Here is a 6,647-nt window from a genome sequence, read left to right on the forward strand (position 1 = left end):
CTTTGGCACTTCAACTTTAAACTTATATTATTGAATTGAAATATGAAGTTAAAAGTTAGAATTATTTGGATTTCCTCACCAACTGTTCTCCCTTTATCGCTTTTTTTCCCTTCAATTAAGAAATGTACTGCGTTGTCAATACTGGATGTACAATGATACCCAGTAAACACCCTCAATTACAGCAAGAACTGTTCACTTTAATGTACACACTTCTAAAATATGTAATCAGGATATTTCACATCATCAAAGGGCTCACCGTCTTCTCTCATTAAACTCTCACTATACACACACACACACACACACACACACACACACACACACACACACACACACACACACACACACACACACACACACACACACACACACACACGCTGGTTTATATTTTAGCAAACATCAGAGGGAACATGGCCACAGGCAGCAGCTCATGCTAATTCAGATCAATATGAGAGATACGCTTCCTGTGTGTGTGTGTGTGTGTGTGTGTGTGTGTGTGTGTGTGTGTGTGTGTGTGTGTGTGTGTGTGTGTGTGTGTGTGTGTGTGTGTGTGTGTGTGTGTGTGTGGCCTAGCATACTTGTGGGGACCTAAATCTGTTTACATAGTCACGTGTGGGGACTCGCCTCCCTTATGGGGACAAATTGGAGGAATCATTAATTTTAGGGTGAGTATAAGGTAAGGGTAAGGTTAAGGGTTAGGTTAAGGGTTAGGTTAAGGGTAAGGTTAAGGGTAAGGGTAAGGTTAAGGGTTAGGCATGTGTTGGTTATGGTTAAGGTTAGGATTAGTCTCCAGGGAAATGCATGTTAGTCAATGTAATGTCCCCTGAAGTGATGTATACATGGTGTGTGTGTGTGTGTGTGTGTGTGTGTGTGTGTGTGTGTGTGTGTGTGTGTGTGTGTGTGTGTGTGTGTGTGTGTGTGTGTGTGTGTGGTGTGTGTGTGTGTGTGTGTGTGTGTGTGTGTGTGTGTGTGTGTGTGTGTGTGTGTGTGTGTGTGTGTGTGTGTGTGTGTGTGTGTGTGTGTGTGTGTGTCTCTGTACATGTGGAGATCTGGAGAGTAGCTATTTCAGAATTTAAAGGGGAGTCGGCAAAATAAACAGACACATAAAATAAAAATACAGCCCGATCCCAACATAATTTATTAGACTTTTAATTACACCTTTATAGAAGTCTTGACCTACTTTTTGCGCTCAATGCAAGCTCTCAAATCTATGCATGTTACACAAAACCTATCTATGTATACACCGCTGTCTTTTACTGAAGAACTGGATAACGCGTGTGTGTTCTCGGGCTCCCGTCGAACACTCAGGAACTAAAGTCTGAGTTAAGAGTGGATTATATTTCACATCATTAAGTAACTAAAGGTATTAAATACATGTAGTGCACCATTTACCTCTGAACTGTAGTGGAGTGGAAGTGCCAAGTAACAACACATTGAAATACTCAAGTAAAGTACAAGTATCCCAACATTTCACTAAAGTACTTCAGTAAATGTATAGTTACTTTACGCCCCTTGTTAAAGTCAAATATAATCATAAGCCACGAAGCAGTATTGTGTCGTCTGTCTTTGTTGACAGTGATTCCAAAAATCACAGCATTGTCATCACTTATTAACTAGAGGCCCCTCCTCCTCCTCTTCCTCCTCTTCCTCCTCTTCCTCCTGCATGGTTACTATTAATGCCCTGGGGCTTGTTGCTCTTTAATCATAACATTTGATTTATTGATTCCCTCTGTGCTGCCGACAATCAGCACGACGGCTGCAGAGCGAGACCGCGGCCTCACACTGCTGATCAAAGAGAAGGAGAAGAAGAGGAAGAGGAAGAACACGAAGAAGAAGAAGAAGAGGAGGAGGAAGAGGAAGAGGAGGGGCTGTATTAATATTTAATATCTCTACATGATTGAATCGGAGACAACAGCAGTTTAAAAGCGCTGCTCTATGTGCCAGAACACATTCACACGGCGAGTTCAGCCGTAGGGACGAAGCTTATTGATATATTTCCACAAGTCACCATCTCAGCCCATAATGAGGTTCTGTAAGACAAGTGACTTCTTATGTTAGGGTTTAAACCCAAATACTAGAGAATTAGAAGACAGAGGATGAAACAGATTGGACTTTTTATTTTTTAAATGTGGGTAAATTGTGGCATTTGAAACTATCAGCATGCGATGCACAAATTATTTTGAAAAAATATTTTCCGTTCATAATTTTATTTTCTTGTAATTTGTTATATTATAATTAATTATAATGTAAATATTAGAAATATAAAACATATTTTTCAGAATTTTGACTTGAAATGTAGGACTCAGCAAATCATTTCTATTTCAAAACGTTGAAAAATCAAAATTATATTCAGAATATTTCTAAAATATACTGCATGTATTTTACATTTGGCCCTAGTCTGCTTCCGTAGAATTATATATAATCACTTTGACCTCAAATAATCAATTCTTCTTGTAGTTTTTTTTTATTTGAGTTTAAAATTGAATTGATATATCACACATAAATACAAATATACAAACACAGAGGGTCATTTAAAAACATTAATGCACACTAACACACAAAAAAGTGAGTAAATATAACCATCAGATACTAGCATTAAATTCACTCATTAGTCTTTGATAATGTGGCCATGACTTTGATCCATACAACGTTTGAACGATAACAAATTGCTTCATTTAAATAAGAAATAATCCTAATCTCTGAGACGGCGAGGCCTGTTTAAATCCAGCTGTTGACTCCTGCTGCGCTGCTTTGTCAGCAGCTGCAGACGCAGAGCAGTTAAAGGGTCAGAGGTCAGAGGTCAGCCACCCCCGGCGCACGCCATCTGACCTCTCCCATTTGCATACACGCTGACCTACATACATGTGACCGTTGTTCCCAAATCTGTTCCTAAAAATCCCCAAAGTGTTTCAAAATAAAAAAAAAGGTTTTCCAGTAATTTAACATGAATAAAAAAAACGCTAATTAGAGATGCCATGTTTATTCTGAATCTGTTTAATTGTATTTATTCAAATGCTTTTCTTTTGTGATTTTCTAATGTTCCTTTATCGTTATTAAATTGATCGTATTTGATGTGTGCGGAAATATTGACATGTTTTAACAGTAAGAGATATTGAGTGATCACAATGACAGGAGAACCATGTGGTGAGGAGTATAAGTACACACACACACACACACACACACACACACACACACACACACACACACACACACACACACACACACACACACATATATTAACATAACGTATACTTTTGTTAGTTTAAATTCACATTTTCTTTGAATGCATCATATTTATAACAATGAATGTGTTTATTTCTTTCGTAAAGTAAGGAGTCTCACTACAGGGGTCATCGGGTTGACTGCGAGTTGCTGCAATGGTACAAATTATCTGTCGTTTTGAATGTTGATTAAAAAAACTAATTCAAAATATTGTTTTTCTAAATTCCCTTTGACTAGTCCTCATGGCCAATGACTCAAAAAGAGGCACCCTGACCTCTGACCTCTGACTTCTGACACACTCCCTAAAATCAAGCAGTATTGATCTGCAAACTGTTGTAAGTAAATGTGTGTGTGTGTGTGTGTGTGTGTGTGTGTGTGTGTGTGTGTGTGTGTGTGTGTGTGTGTGTGTGTGTGTGTGTGTGTGTGTGTGTGTGTGTGTGTGTGTGTGTGTGTGTGTGTGTGTGTGTGTGTGTGTGTGTGTGTGTGTGTGTGTGTGTGTGTGTGTGTGTGTGTGTGTGTGTGTGTGTGAAGAAGGTGATTCTTTAGGGGACATGTTTTAGTTAAGTGGGGACCCTTGGTTATCATTTCTATTTAAAAAAGTTGAAAAATCTAAATTATATTCAGAATATTTCTAAAATATACTGCATGTATTTTACATTTGGCCCTAGTCTGCTTCCGTAGGAATTATATATAATCACTTTGACGTCAAATAATCAATTCTTCTAGTAGTTTTTTTTTTATTGAGCAAAGTGCAGGACATGTTATTAAAATTAGGACATTTTAGTAAAGTAAGGACACACACACACAAACACACACACAAACACACACACACAACAAATAATTCCGTTAGCACGTTTGTTTTCGTTAAACAACGGATGTGTGACATAATGTGATCGACACCTGTGGTAACGCTGCTGATGACTCAGAATATATCACATGCTGTTCTGTTTGACTCTGTTTCCAACATGTTTTGGACATTGACCCGTCTCCCTCCCCACAAAGGTTAACACACACACACACACACACACACACACACACACACACACACACACACACACACACACACACACACACACACAGGGGGCTCTCAACTGGTTGCAAAAAGAAGTCCGATTTTGTAGAAGTGTATGAAATAATTGCCCTTCTTCTTTCTTGATTTATTACCTTGCAGTAAACATTAATTCCTCGGCAGCTCTACTTTAAGGTTTGTAAAAGTTCTTATCGGGAAATGATCCGAACTCAACAGGACTGAGCGTGTACTGGCGTCAGGACTAGAGGAAACACTTGATTGCATAACGATAGATCTTTGTGTGTTTTTTAATCTGGCCGAATTACGGACGACCTTCAGATTTTCCAATATTATTAAAAACAAGTTACTGCTGGCGATTAGGGCTGGTTGTTTTAACAATGTTATGATGTCCATCACTGACTGCTGTGTGAGCACCTCGCAGGTGGCGAACGCGCAGCGGCACAGGTCACGCGCACCTGACATAATAACGTTACTTACCCTTTAAATTGACAGTACCGAAGGAGTGGCAGACCGGGGTGGTGGTCCCCCTTTTCAAAAAGGGGGATCAGAGGGTGTGTGCCAATTACAGAGGCATCACACTACTCAGCCTCCCCGGGAAAGTTTACTCCAAGGTACTCGAAAGGAGGGTCAGGCCGATTGTCGAACCTCAGATTGAGGAGGAACAATGCGGATTCCGTCCTGGTCGTGGAACGACGGATCAGCTTTTTACTCTCGCAAGGATCCTGGAGGGGGCCTGGGAGTACGCTTATCCGGTCTACATGTGTTTTGTAGACTTGGAGAAGGCGTATGACCGGGTTCCCAGGGAGTTACTGTGGGAGGTGCTGCGGGAGTATGGGGTGAGGGGGTCTCTACTCAGGGCCATGCAATCTCTGTACTCCCAGAGATTGGAGCGAGAGCTGTGTCCGGGTCCTCGGCAGTAAGTCGGACCCATTTCCGGTGAGGGTTGGCCTCCGCCAGGGCTGCGCTTTGTCACCAATCCTGTTTGTAATATACGTGGATCGGATTTCGAGGCGTAGTCGTGGGGGGGGGGGTCTGCAGTTCGGTGGACTAAGGATTGCACCACTGCTTTTTGCAGATGATGTGGTTCTGATGGCTTCATCGGTCTGCGACCTTCAGCACTCACTGGATCGGTTCGCAACCGAGTGTGAAGCGGCTGGGATGAGGATCAGCACCTCCAAATCTGAGGCCATGGTTCTCAGCAGGAAACCGATGGACTGTCCACTCCAAGTAGGGAATGAGTCCTTACCCCAAGTGAAGGAGTTCAAGTATCTCGGGGTCTTGTTCTCGAGTGAGGGAACAATGGAGCGTGAGATGGGCCGGAGAATCGGAGCAGCGGGAGCGGTATTGCAGTCGCTTTACCGCACCGTTGTGACGAAAAGGGAGCTGAGCCAGAAGGCAAAGCTCTCTGTCTACCGGGCCATTTTCGTTCCTACCCTCACCTATGGTCATGAAGGATGGGTCATGACCGAAAGAACGAGATCGCGGATACAAGCGGCCGAGATGGGTTTCCTCCGCCGGGTGGCTGGCGTCTCCCTTAGGGATAAGGTGAGAAGTTCGGTCATCAGGGAGGGACTCGGAGTTGAGCCGCTCCTCCTTCGCGTCCAAAGGAGCCAGTTGAGGTGGTTCGGGCACCTAGTTAGGATGCCACCTGGGCGCCTCCCTAGGGAGGTGTTCCAGGCACGTCCAGCTGGGAAGAGACCAAGGGGTAGACCTAGGACCAGGTGGAGGGATTATATCTCTTCGCTGGCCTGGGAGCGCCTTGGGACCCCCCAGTCAGAGCTGGTTGATGTCGCCAGGGAAAAGAAAGTTTGGGGCTCTCTGCTGGAACTGATACCCCCGCGACCCGACCACGGATAAGCGGGAGAAGATGGATGGATGGACCCTTTAAATTGACCAAATAAAAGCAAATGAGGGTGCATAACGACTCAACTGAGGGTGCAATGCCCCCGTATGCACCCCGTAGAACCGGGCCTGCCTGCACTGCACCTCCGAGGTGCGCAATACATTAGTGCCGTTTTTTTATGACTGTGAGCGTGCTGCGCGAGCCGAGATGTGTGTGTGCGTAGTTGAACCTTTTCATATTTAAGTTTGTAGCAAGTAGGCTGCTGCGTGTGTGTGTGTGTGTGTGTGTGTGTGTGTGTGTGTGTGTGTGTGTGTGTGTGTGTGTGTGTGTGTGTGTTAGTTTTAAAGACCTCCATAGAGCTCAGTTTATAACTCGAACCCTGACCAAGCCGTGTAATACAAGTTGTTAGCCTTAAGGGCTACACAGTTGCTACACATCGCCCTTCACCGGATGTATAATGAGATAAACTAAACTACATTTTAGCATTTAAAATACCAATCCATTATTTTGGTAAAGCCACTCAAAAGTAATATAAGTAGTGTAACTTATTACATT

The sequence above is a fragment of the Pseudochaenichthys georgianus genome, unplaced genomic scaffold (assembly GCF_902827115.2).
Source record: "Pseudochaenichthys georgianus unplaced genomic scaffold, fPseGeo1.2 scaffold_1687_arrow_ctg1, whole genome shotgun sequence".
Lineage (NCBI taxonomy): Eukaryota > Metazoa > Chordata > Actinopteri > Perciformes > Channichthyidae > Pseudochaenichthys > Pseudochaenichthys georgianus.